This window comes from Ptychodera flava, chromosome 1 (assembly GCF_041260155.1).
Source record: "Ptychodera flava strain L36383 chromosome 1, AS_Pfla_20210202, whole genome shotgun sequence".
Taxonomy (NCBI): Eukaryota; Metazoa; Hemichordata; class Enteropneusta; family Ptychoderidae; genus Ptychodera; species Ptychodera flava.
Window position 1 is genome coordinate 34,421,627 of NC_091928.1, and position 14,277 is coordinate 34,435,903.

The window sequence follows — 14,277 nt, forward strand, 5'->3', positions numbered from 1 at the left end:
GTTGCAAACATGTGGCAAAAGATTAAATTTACGCAAAACTGCAATATGTAATGAAACATGTGATCAGTTCATATATGGTCTGCTGTGACATAAAGATGCATTAACACTTGTCTCATGTCGAGCGGTGCTTGTTGATTATTTGGTCATTTGAATATCCATTCTTTGGGCTATATGTCCAGAATTGTTTCACCTTTTTATCAGTCTATAATCCAACGGGCGTTAGCCCAATTACAGGATGAGCACAACACTGTGTTATAGACTTGAACTCACCGTTCTCCAACAGTGAGTCATTTACTCTGGACCTACCCGCTCTTGAACCGGGTCTCGAACTCACCATCCTCAGATGGTGAGTTCATTACCCTATCCACTTGTCAAAAGTGTCTCCAACATCGAGGTAACCTTGCATTTCACATGTACTCTCATCATACTGTAGTAAATAGTACTATACGTACAGTTTTGAGTGCTGAGCTTGCTATGTAACTGTCCATTTGTATCTTTAATGGATTATCATTTTTTCCCCCAAAATCAATAATTACTCAAATTAAAATATTCACCGTATACTAATAGTATTAAAGTACTGAGTATGGTTTGTGGAGCACAATATGCCATATTTCAGGATTTGCTCAAGAAGATGTCATGTGCATGACTTTTCAGATCACAGTCATACCTTTCAAGATGTGCACCACACCATATCTTTCAAATGCATGCCCATTGAACATAGTGACCACATAAGTCTACTTTGATTCATCAATTGAGTGTCTGTTTTTCCTCATTCAGCAAATCGTGTGAACAGCATGGTTAATTCTGTTACTTTTGGATTTTTTTCAAGTAAAGCAAATGTATTTAACAACTTGTTCATCTGTACGTGTAATTTCTTAAATAAAAAACCCTGATATCATGAACTTTGGATTATTTTTGCTCACGTGTTCACACACGTGAGCATATGGTTTAGCCATGTCTGTCTGTGTGTGTGTGTCTGTGTGTGTGTCCGTGTGTCTGTATCCCCATTATCTCAAAAACGGCTGAACGTATTCAGTCAAATTTGGTAGACATCTTCAGAATTTAAATGGCTAGAACTGAAAAGGTTTTGGTGGGCGTGGCTTGCATACTTTTTGTTAATTTGCATAATTAATGATTTTAGAGAAAACATATACATTAAAACAACTGCACACAATTTGATGAGATTTGCTACAAATGTTGATCACACCAAGATATATCAGCAGTGGGAACCATTAAGGGGTGACGTGAAAGATAGTTGCTAATTTGCATATTTAATGAACTTTCCTAATTAGGGATATATATCTGATTTGACACGATCAAAATTGACCAAACTTGCTACATGTATTGAAGATACTATGATACAATATTATTGAAAGTCATTTAGCATTTTCTCTTCAGGTAATTCCTAATTTGCATATTTAATGAACTTTCCTAATTAGGGATATATCTGATTTGACACGATCAAAATTGACCAAACTTGCTACATGTATTGAAGATACTATGATACAATATTATTGAAAGTCATTTAGCATTTTCTCTTCAGACAATTCCTAATTTGCATATTTAATGAACTTTGCTAATTAGGGATATATATCTGAATTGACTTGACCAAAGTTGACAAAACTTGCTACATGTATTGGAGATATTATAATACAACATTATTGAAAATCATAAAGCATTTTTACTTCAGTTAATTCCTAATTTACATATTTGATGAACTTTGCTAATTAGGGATGTATATCTGAATTGACTGGACCAAAATTTATGAAACTTGCTATATACATTAAAGACACTATGATACAACATTATTGAAAGTCATTTAACAGTTTTACTTCAGCCAATTCAGAATTTGCATATTTAATTAACTTTCCTAATTAGGGATATATATCTGAATTAACTTGATTGTAGTTGTTGAAACTTGCTATATACATCAAAGATACTGTAATATAACATTATTGAAAGTCAAAAGACATATTTTTACTTCAGCCAATTCCTAATTTGCATATTAAATGAATTTTCATAATTTGGGATATTTATCTGTATTGACTTGATGAAACTTGCTATGTACATTAAAGACAGTCATTAAGCATTTTCTCTTCAGCCAATTCCTAATTTGCATATTTAATGAACTTTCCTAATTAGGGATATATATCTGAATCGACTTGACCAAAGTTGACAAAACTTGCTACTTTTATTGCATATGCCATGATACAACATTATTGAAAATCATTAAGCATTTTTACTTAAGCCAATTCCCAATTTACATATTTAATGAACTTTGCTTATTAGGGATATATACTGGGATTTACTTGATCAAAGCTGGCAAAACATGCTATGTACATTGATGATTATACCAGGTTAAAACAATATCAAAAGTCATTTCACATTTTCATGTCAGCTCATTTATAATTTGCATGTATCGGCATATATGGCTTGAAGGACTTGGCCAATGGTAATTACACTTGCTATATAAAGTGGAGATACAATGACAGCAGTCAAAGAACTTTAATATTTTTATTTCAGCTTATTACATATTTGTATACTTCATGACCTAATCGGCAGTGATTATTGTTCATTATGTTGATCATAATACTTTCAATGAAGTTGTAAACATGTGGCAAAGGTTCAATTTTACACAACTGCAATATATAATGAAACACGTGAGCATTTCAGTTCATATCTGGTTAGCATTTTTATTCCTTGTAACAAATACAGTCACTGTGTCTTTTTCAATTCCCTCAAGATAATGAAATCCGGAGAATTTGTCTTCACGATACAGTGTGTACAATCAGCACTGGTATCACTACAAATTGAATTGAAATGTGGACTTGAATTTGACAACAATAAAAAAAGGTTATTACTAATATGGTCGCTGTGTTGGGATACTAAAGAATAGGTTTTTCATAGTGCAGTAGGAAATAGAAATCCAAACTTGAAACACTGAACAAAATTACTGAAAATCATGGCCAACAATCACAATTAATACTGAATTCACTTTAGAGGGGATGGTTGAATTTAGCACTGGTTCTTATTGTGCAAGCAATCGATGCTGCACTCAACAATTGAAAAGTACTCAACATGATACTTTGTGAACGTAGGAAATTTCCCCTGAAATATCAGCAGTGCTTGCCCTTTATTTGTCAGCACAAGAGCGAGCTGAGTAAGAAGAGCAAGTTTGAAAAAATTCTACTTGTATGACTTATCTCAGAGTATGCTTTCTTCAATCAATTGCAGAGTGTAAATCCTCTTGAAGTATCTCTTTTTTCCTTTAGTCCTTAGTTAAATACAACTTTTCTTGCAAGGTCTTACTTTGAACTATATGTATGTATGTATGTGTATGTATGTATGTATGTAGTATGTATGTATGTATGTATGTATGTATGTATGTATGTATGTATGTATGTATGTATGTATGTATTATAGTATGTATTATAGTATGTATGTATTATAGTATGTGCGGATGTGTGTGCATCTACATCAAAAACTCCAAAACCACAGCACCTACCATCTTATTACTTGGTGTACAGGTGCACGCGAGGGTGGAGATGTGAATTTGTTGACATGAACATGTCAGTATCAAATATATGCAAATGACGTAGAAAAAGGGAAATCCTGTAGTAGTATTCTACCTACCTCATCGTACTTTCACTGGGTAAAATATACTCGATATACGTTCTTGTATATATACATATATGAAAGTATACGGAACACCACATTAGACTTTAACGACTCATTAGCTGTAACTTTGGTCATTTTTTAAATTTTGTTTGTTCTGTGTATCATCTGCAGTTTCTGGTTTGAATCCCTAAACCATGGGGAAATTCTAATATTTAGCTCATAAATATACCCTATATGAGAATAACCGATATCTGCATTGTTATTGTTTAAATTGTGTATTCAGCTAGATCCGGATTACAATTCATTTATCAACAATAGCAATGGTCATTTCACATATACAAGCCGTGTTGGCAACCAGGACACCGAGTATTGGTCATGATGATCGGATTATAGTAAAATTCTGTAGTTGATACATTGAAACAGAGTAGTGAAAAATTAGTCAAAAGTTACAGCTAATGTCCCTTTAAGGTAAATTTTGTCAATTTATTGGTAAAAAAAAATTTTCACCAAAATCACTTGTCTGACAGCTTTTGTATTTGGTATACAGGTTCAAAGGGATGGGCAAAATGTGAGATATTCAAATTATAACGTAATCTACAATTTTAGAGTTTGGGGGCACTTTTTGTCATTTTTGGTCAAAAAATGTTTCCTAAAAAGTACTTGTCTGATAGTTTTGATATTTGGTGTAGAATTTTTACCGGGAATATTGTTGCATTGTCACAAAGGATTTTTAAAGGTTATTTAAATTTTCCGTAACATGATACTTGAGTAAGCACTTGATACAACATAAGCGCAGTTGGTTTGGTTAATATCTAAGCTTTCGAATATTAAATGGTTCATATGCGTTTCTAGGTAATTATTTATCAGAGATTCTTAGTGTGAAAGGGGGCCGTTTCCTCTCAGCGACACTGAAACACTGAAATACCTCATTGCTCATGTACTTGTCTCTTCTTTTCATGTGTTACAGCTCGCTTTTTTATCGTGGCATGATCTTTAAGTTTAGAATTGCGTCTTAAAGTAATTCAACGCTTAGTGTTTCTCGTCCTTAATCGTGGACTACAATTTGTTTCGTCGGGGCGTCATCTGTGGTGATTTTTTATGCCTGTGTAATAACGTGATCCGTCATATCACTGTAGCAGTGATTTCGTCAGTCACAGTCGCAATCTCATTTTTGTCAGTCTGTCCTCTCGGTCATGGTGACTTCGAAGACGTCAGTATATTTGGCTTGACCAGTCTGCAGATCTCATTCGCGGCTTACAGATCCACCTTGGCATATTACAAAGGGTTTTGGTTATACTCGAGGTTTATTCGAATGGAATAAGAATGGGGACAGATATTTGATGTATAACTTTTGCACCGTGTTACACGAGGCACAACTCTGGTTGCGTGGAAAATAGTGAGACCTTCCCCAATCTTTTGCATGAAAAATAGTGGCCTTGCCCTAAATTAATGACCCCCACCGTCCCGATTTTAATGCCGGTACATATACAAATAAAGTGTTAATTATGATTTTCTAACAATTATTATTAATTCAATACTGCCCCCCGTCCCGGGCCATAGTGAAGGAAAAGAAACTGCACAAATAATGTCTGATATGAAGCCGATTTAATTATTGTCCGGGAGGGGTACCATTTATAGTTTTGACAGAAATGTCCGACAGCTATATCGATTAAATCCCGTCCTGGCCTATGCGTATCAGTCAGTAAATCACAAATAATGACATAGTAACATGTACAGAGTGATTTTTTAAATAATTACAAAGTAACTTGGACATTTTGGGTTTGCCAAAGTTGTTATGAACACGTGACCCGAAGTGACTAACGTGTAAATGACAACATACTTTATTTAGGTGAAACACTTTACTCAGTTAACCAAGCGTACAATAAACCATAGAAACAATAGAAATTGCAGCGACGAGTCAGTGTAGGTACAGCGACACTGGAGATTAGTATAAATTCATCAATCCAAAGCACGCGTGCTGGGAATCGCCCCGGAAAATATAAGTGTTTTATAAGCATCTCTGTGTATTCGAAAAATTTGCCTGCTTACAAAATTGAAGAGGGGCGGGGCAGCTGTCCCCTTCGTCCCACCCGGGGTCCCAACCCCTTGGAGGCTACGCCATGTAGTTTTGTTTGGTAACCTCTCTGCTGCCACAGAAGAATGATAAATCACACTATGGTAGTGATAATATCTCCGAAAATAAAACTAAGGACTTACATGGAAAGAGCCTAGATTCATCTTTGAAAAGAAACATGATCATGTCATAAAGTTATCGGAGATCAAAACCTCATTCAGGAGTTTCAGCTTGCAACTGCACTGAGAAATAAGGTCAGATACTCAGCTTTCTGATAATATTGTGTGTTCGTATATCGGGGGAGTTGTGTTCCGGCAAAGTTCAATATAGCGTAATACAGGCTTAAACATGCTATGTAAAGAGTGCTGCTCTACCTGTGGAAAGTGACTTTAAATATCAATTTCTGCAGGTTTAAATTGCACTTTGACTTTGAAAAATTACAGCGCTGTATTGCTCAAGCATTGCATAGATGGCCTAATTTTGTAGATAATTAGATTGTGTTTTGTGCATTTTCATTCCAAAGGTATATGATATAAGCCATAAAGCTTTTCCTCCTTTCCCTAAAAAAGTTTTTTTCGACAGGGCACTGCCTTGGCAACGACCCTAAGTAGGTATGACCATGACCTTCAATGACCTATATTGCGATAGCAATTAACTTGCCAGCTTCAAATACCAACAAATACATATACCTTTAGTGTCATGGTATTTTCGGAGATGTCAGATTTTAGCTATTGCAGTGTCATGGCAAGAGGACCAACATTCATACCCACCGCCAGATTAATGACAAACAAGCATATTATGATAACCGAATATCCTAGCTCACTGGAAAACATAGTGATGGGAAGTGCCTAGGAGAAGATGGTATTTGGGAGACAATAGACTGTGATGGCCCATTGACTATATTGGTTATACCAATAGGCGATCCCACACCATGCTTGGTATGACAACATTTCTGCGAAGCTTTTAGTCAATGCAGCCGAACATATTGCAGCTCCATTTTGTCATATTTTCAATTTTTCTTTTGCAAATGTAAATTTTCAGATGCTCTTAAAGTTGATAGAGTAGTACCATCTTTAAAAAGGTCCAAAAGAGATTCCTGCAAAATATTTCCCTATTTCAGCGTACCTCTTATTAGCAAAATTTTGGACAGACTGTCAATAATCGGCTTGTAAATTATTCTAACAATCATGACTTTTATAAGCATCAGTATGGTTTTCGTAAGAACCATAGTGCAGAGTTGTCTCTTATAAATTTACTGAGGCACCTGACATCACAAATTGACCAGGAAAATACTGTAGTACAATAAGAATCTTCCCAGATTTTTCGAAGGATTTTGATACCATTGACAATGAAATCTCTTAGTAAAGGTCCTATATTATGGTGTGAAAGGGGAAATCCTTTACTATCAGAGATATCAACATGTGTCTGTAGATTGTATTAATTCAGTTCATGACAATTACCTGTCGCATGTGGAGACAGGGATCAATACTTGGTCCTACACTCTTTTTCTTTACATTAATGATCTTCCTAATTCATGCGATTACTTCGACTTTCGTCTATTTGCAGACTCAACCCTTTTCATACATATTCTAATGGCACTGTTTTGATCTTTCACCAGTAGAAAATCTTTTGAGAAATGTAACACGTTGATTTGACGCTAATAGGCTCACCCTAAACATAAATGAGACAAACTATGTATTTTCCATCAAAAACGTAGAGCGGTGTATTTACATGGTTATCTGTGTGTGAAAAATCAACCTCTAGTTCAGATTCACCAAGCATCATTGTCGGGGGTAATTATTAATAAGCACCTTACATGGAAACAACACATTACAAAGGTAAACGCGATGATAAGAAAGAAGGCCGGAATATTATTGTCCTGTTGTCGCCGATACAACAACAGGGGATCAGCGCCAAAGTGAAGCCGTGAGCCGTGATGACAATGCACCGATTACCAAAACAATTCCATCCACAACCACACCCAGGCTACCAAGAGCAGTGCAAGACTGAATATCCATAGTTACGTTTTGATGTATAAATATAAATGTTTACATTTCGAACACTGCTAGTGCCTGAATTAGCTGCAATACCTCTAACCTTTGGGTTGCCCGATGTGTTTTGACGGCCGCATGTATACCCTTCGCTGTTACGTTTCAGCATGTTTGAAACACAGCCCAGTTGTTCAAGTTGTTCGTCGAACTTGTTTACATTAAAATAATGTTACATGTACATCGTACAATCCGAATTGGTAGTGTAGATTTATTGAACGGCTCATCGTATTTTGTAGTCAGTTTCATTCCATCCATCGAGTGCGGAAGTGAAATTACGCATGCATAGGGGCCCTACAGCCATTACGCAATTTTAGCACACTATTAAATGCGTATGCCGCACATGTATACATCTGCAGGTCAATCTTCAATATCTTACACAGGTGCAAAAATATAGAACATATTGTTGAATTTTGTTAAAGAATGTTAAAGAATTTTGTTAGAGAATGTCTTGCTCTATGTTAATGTGCTTAAGTACATGTACGAAGGTAAAACGAATTCTAGCTGTAATCATCTAACTTTGTGGGATTTTTTACTGTCACAGTTACCATCTTCTCTTCACAAAATTACATGTATCAATATATATACATCAATACATTTTCAATACAATGTACATATAAGTTAACAGGCTAGGCTCGACTAGCACAAGACTATATTCGTAGCTTCTTATTGTCAATGTATTCTGCGGAATTTGAATTGTATTATATTTCTTGAATATTAAATATGGCAATAAAATAATGATGAAGATGATGACGATGATGACGACGACGATGATGATGATGATGATGATTGACTTGTCGCCTGAAAAACCAACGTGTCGGTTTTCCACGCGGCGTCGCCTGACCTCATCGGACGACGCGACGATATCATACAAACGAGGCAACTCCACGGGCAACTCGAATTGCCTACAGCGTTGCTCGTCGCGTTGCCTACCGAGGTGCCTCGTGTAACTCGACCATGCGACTGTTAGGTAGCCGTCATTATTTACGGTCTGGTGGGGGTGGGGGGGGTTGGAGTAATTTCATCGGAAACTCCGAAATTTCGAGTACCCTTGCAAACCATGATGAATTTGAGTAACCCCCCTCTCTAACTCAGAAATTTTGACTGACCCCCCCCCCTTAGAAGAGCTAAATACCAATACACGTACTTGTAAAATTTACAAAAATACAGCGATAGTAAAGACCTTTCAAATCCTGATGTACCCTGCTTTATTATTATCGGTTATCTAATGACGGTTGAAAAAGGTGAAACAAACTAAATGAAATTCAAAGTGACAACGAAATATAGATATTAAAGCTCACGCTATAACCAGTATCTAACCACATAGTACTGTTTAATTTGGATGGGTATCATGACTAGGTTTTCACTAGGATATATGACTGGGCAGAGTTTGAAAGTAAAAGGGGAATAACATGTGCGAGGCTGAGGGGGAAGTGTCAGAGGGGATATTCACGATCTTGCGTGGAAAACTTTGAGGAATTTATTTGTGCAATGGTGCAGCCTGGTGCAATCTGAAAGCCTCAAAGGTGTTTTTTAATTTGTTTTTAACTAGTAAAACTGTTAGAACGCCCTAAGGGAAGAGCACGGGAGGGGTGTCCCCCTCTCGCATCGAAAATTTGAGAAATTGATGGGTGCAACCATGGTGCAATTTGAGAGGTGTTTCAATTTATTTTGCTTAAAAAATTGAGTAACCCCATTCTTCCTCTCCACATTTTGAGCAACCCCCTTGAAGTTTTCAATTTTTGAGTTACTCCCTCACAGGCTTACGATCCCCAGGCCGTAAATAATGACGGCTCCCTAGGTATACTAGTCCCAGATCGGCCTGAAAGTTCTTATAAGGTTCCGTGGTGCATTGCGCACAGTGAACGTTCATAATTCTAATAAACTCAATAAAAGGTTTCACCCTGACAAATATTTTCGTGGCCGAATTATGAAATACAACATTCATTTTGAGTTTCATTGATATATACCAGTCTTGTACGCCAATACGTTGTACAACATAAAATCTCATAATTTGGTTGTTTACTGTACATATACCTACAGAGTTTGACACGACAAGGAAATGCTCTATGGGATGACCGGGAATAGGCGTAGATCTCTTGCGTGGATCGTTCCGGATCACTGTTGTTTCTACCAAGAGTATAATCAATATTTTGGTCAAGAGCACCAGCCTGAGGGCATGTGTTGTTAACTTTATTGCACCGACAATTTGAAATCATCACAAAATACAGTATTTGTACTGTGCGTATGTGCGCTACCAATGGCGTTCGGACGGCTTGCCGGCAAGAGGGCAATAGCAATTCAAACCACGTTATATCACAGTTTTTTGGAATGTCACGTTGCGGAGTTGCATCCAATCACGAGATCAGTACTGTAGTTGAGGTGTAATATTATTATAGCTTTGTCAATACCAGTGAATTTTGTGACCTCATACCCTCAGATACGTACTGATAATGTATCCAATCATCCATCATTGCTATCAAAGATGTTTTGTACATCTTCAAAGTCAGTGACATCTCAAAAACTATAAAATAACAGCATTAATATATCCCCGTCCTCCCACAATTGAATTGACTCATCAGCAAACTTTGCGCTCCATCGTGTACTCGGCTCCGCCTTGTTGTGCAAATTTTGCTTTCGTCCATTATAAGCTGGGAGGGGTACATTTCTTTAACCTGATTTTTCACCATTAAATGAATCTTTAACCCAGCATGTAGTATATGTTTGGGTAGGTCGACAGATGAAGATTATAAGAATTGTGAGAATATTTCAAAACTGTTTGCGTGTGTTTGTTTTGCTCAAAAATGCGTGTTTTTGAGTTTTTTCACTTAAAAAGTGTAAGTACGAGAGGGTGATGGCCATTGGTAAGCCGTTTACTGCAATCGATAGCAGGATAAGGTGTGTAAAAACCGTGTCTTGGATTTTGATACTCCGCTTTGTTTTTGCACAATTAGCCTTGAAAGTGAGAAGTGGTGGATTCTGAATAAATTAACGGCTTTTGTCCACGTTTGTCACGATATCTTTTGTTTTGGGAACATTATCGGAATTCTGAGACATTGTTTTGTAGAAACAGTCACTAACTACAACCTGTGCAAAGATAAGGCTAATCCGTCAACGCGGCGCCAAGTTACACTCTCCAGAAGTTGCGATACATTGCCAAAAACGGAACGGAGTAAATCGCAGAAATGTGTGTTGCGACCCTTCGAGTCGCACAAAGTCAGCTAAAATTCCGGTTCGCTCACATTTTCGGTGGAAATTCCCAGCCCATAATGAAGTACAGGACTTTTTACACAATGTCTGAATTTGTGGTATGAATGAAATTATACATGACGTGAAAATTGGAAGAAAATGAACACTGAAACGGCCAGTTCGCGGCGTAAGCGTTAGGCTTTATTTACACAACTGTCATTCCGAGCTAAATCTGGGGATAATCTTCTAGCTAAATACAAACTAGCGTATTAACTGTGCACTGTAGTGTACCAGTTAAAATTTGATTATCAAGCGAAGAAATGGCTGGCTGCATATATACTTCGTAAACTTATGTGAGTTTGCATGCCAAGTCCGATGACATCGTGTTTTCCTCTCTTTTGGTTGCGCAACCGTCACGGCGTTTTCAGCTTCCTGCCTGGAGAGAGACACGTGACAATGAATTTACAATGTGGTACATACCGACAAAGACGAATTCATTCAGACGCCGTGTTGCGTACGTTAGCTTTACGTTCCGTACTGCATGTTGAAGTACGACCACAGTCCGCCTTGAACATGGCATGGAGCTAAAAACGGACAGCTACATGAACGCGGTTTCCGACCTCAGAAGCACCAGTGCCGGGCTAACTTTGTGTTGTGCCATGTTAGAACCCATCGTTAGGCTAAACTAAATATAACACCTGGCAATATCTGGTATCTAAAACGATTTCCTGATAGAAAGATAAAAAGTTGGCGAAAAACTGAAATAAATTGAATCTGACACGAAACTTGAACAATTCTAAAAGCAACTTGTTTTGGCTTCGCGAGTGCCATGGAGGCGAGTACCTAAAACAGATGTGAATCTCTGACCACGCTGATATTAAACTGAATGCGTCATTCTAAAACCGCGACGGTCGAATTTTGTACAAGTAATGAAATGCGTGAACTTCAATCAAACAGTTGAATATCGCGTTGGCTGTTGTGTGGAAACGAGCATTCGTCGTTCTCCGGTGGCGACTGTCCGTTGACTATAATCACAGGGGGCTGTCTACATGTCCGTCCCCAGGGGTGGGTAGGTGTTTCGTTGTATCGCTAATAAAGTATTCTACCAACCTTTGGTGTTTCGGTCTTAACTTAGCACTGCCCTTGACAATCTTGCGTATACGTTTTATCAACATGCTGCGTCTATTATCTGATGAGTTTGAGTGCTAATTAGCCAAAGTAATCAAGGGTAAATTACTAATCTGTGGACGCTCTCACCAGATTATCACCGGATTAAATTTGACAAAGTCAACAACGAACGCGCCAGTAAGGATAACACAAGAACTTTCTTGTGTTATACCTTACTGGCGCGTTCGTTGTTGACTTTGTCAAATTAATCCGGTGATAATCTGGTGACAGCGTCCACAGCTTAGTAATTTATCCTTGCTACTTTGGCCAATTAGGCACTCAAACTCATCAGATAATAGATACAGCATGTTGATAAAACGTTAACGCAAGATTGTCAAGGGCAGTGCTAAGTTTAAGACCAAAACACCAAAGGTTGGTAGAATATATCTTTATTAGCAATACAACGAAACACCTACCCACCCCTGGGGACGGACATTTAGACAGCCCCCTGTGACTATAATAGCGACGATAGACAGGCCAGCAGCACGCTGTTTTTCAGCGTGATTGAGTTTATCCACAGGAAAAAGTAGTGCTGATTCAAAAAAAAAGCACGTTCACGGTTGTTTATTTTTTCTCAAATTCATGGAAAGTATTCTCTCACTTTCAATTTTGGCTTCTTTAAATTTATTGCATAAGTTTATAATTACCTAATAACAATTCAATCGCAATGATTTTAAAGCTATACCGACATGAATTTGTGCTGTGAAATATCGCATACTTTTCAATCGAGATTGATTTCGACCCTGGACTTCGACTCACTTCATGAGCAGTCCGCCAATAAAAGTTCAGTTGATCGAGACAAATTATATATGCTCTATGATTAGCTCCGGTACAGATTGAAAAACAAATGCTAGGTCAACATTGCGTTTACATTGTAAATCACGGCATTCTAAACTCTACGTGCATTACCCGCATCACGTTCCCTCTGTGTCCGCATAGAATTTACAAAACAATAAGCTCACGTTTCCAAACCGGGCAGAGCAGACACAGGCGCGATTTTCTCGTTAATATAAAATTTCGAACTGTTGGCATATTTCTAATTTCTGCTGAGAGGAATGTTGCTCGCCCGACTGTCGAAACAAAAAGACGTCGCAACCATTTTCACAAAAAAGATAGAAAACTTGTGGTGACGCACAGGAACGTAATCTTCATTGCATGCTTTACGTGTAAACCGTAACGTAGCGGTAACAATTTTGGTTGCCGGATTTCACTGGGCATTTGCAGACGTTAAAAATCATCTGACATTTTTATCATCAGTCGCAATTAGTTCGGAGCGGGATTAATTTTGAATGTCGGCCTTCATATAAGGTGCAGACAAACATGTAAACTGTTATCAGAAAAAGACGTAATTTTTGGATTTTTGGAGTAGCCTGGTTTGATTGGGGCGGGGTCAGTTTTGAATGTCAGACTATACTTTTCATTGAGTCCACGTCATTTGTTAGCGGGCACAAATGTACGTTTATGTTTTCGGCGGCGATTAATTTTGAATGCTGGACTTTATTTAGCAAACACGTAAAGACAATGACCTACTATTTGGATTTTCGGCCGTTATTTGTTTTGTACGGGAACAGTTTTATTAAATACGTGTTATAGGAAAACGAAGTAAAAATTACGTAAACTACAATGAGCAGCCTCTCTGTTGTGCGCAAGATGTATCACCAGTTTTTGTTCGAAGCTCAGTTTAGTCACGGTCCGGACCGTGGTTTAGTGTTGAATGAGTAAGCGTTCTGCGTTACATTCCTCGCTTGCGACCATTCCAGTTGACACCTTTTCAACGCATCAGAAACTGGAGTTTTAGGCCTGACTGTAACTCTGACAATTTTAACTGTTCTCTCATTCCCAGCCATATGCTTGATATTTCGCTTTTGTGGACCATGCTTTGCAATCGACGGCTACTAAGCTTCAGCATGTTCAGTAGCCACGACATACTTCCTGCCGGCAGCTGGGAAGAAGACTGACGCATGCGCACTCCTCCGGACGTAATTAGCGTAATCTACTTATGCTCTTGAGATAGACTTGACTAATCTGGAAACCGTTAAGACACAAGAAAAACACGGCACGCGAACTGGCCTACAATGCTCATTTTTGTTAAATCTAACTCATTTCCGGTATGTTATGGTTTCAAACTTATCGTCCACTCAAAGGCCATATTAGACAGATTCAAAATTTACCATAAAACAA